This window comes from Arachis ipaensis, chromosome B09 (assembly GCF_000816755.2).
Source record: "Arachis ipaensis cultivar K30076 chromosome B09, Araip1.1, whole genome shotgun sequence".
Lineage (NCBI taxonomy): Eukaryota > Viridiplantae > Streptophyta > Magnoliopsida > Fabales > Fabaceae > Arachis > Arachis ipaensis.
The window spans coordinates 2,904,649-2,905,050 of record NC_029793.2 but is presented as its reverse complement, the minus strand read 5'-3'; positions in this window follow the sequence as shown (position 1 = coordinate 2,905,050).

The window sequence follows — 402 nt, the reverse complement described above, 5'->3', positions numbered from 1 at the left end:
ACAATGATTGATTTAGTGATTAATTTTTGTATAATTTTATAAAATAATTGAACATTAGAATCAACACACTTATTTTTTCTCCTAAGCCTTAATCTTTAAGGTGTCTACTAATATATTCTTTATTTTACTAAATATATTACTAAATAACTTGCATTAATAACTTCGTGATACAGTTGTATGTTATTATTAGCTCTGAATTAAATGAATTAATCGTTAATTCAATGTTCTCATGAGTTTTAAAGCATAATTGTTAGTACATTTAAATTGGCATTTAAATAGAGACATTCTTTAATTTCATATTTTCATAAAATAAATTTGAACTCCACGAAATAATATCATCTATTTATTTAAAAAAATTTAATAAAATAAGAAAGAGAAAAAAAATAAGAAACAATAAGTGGT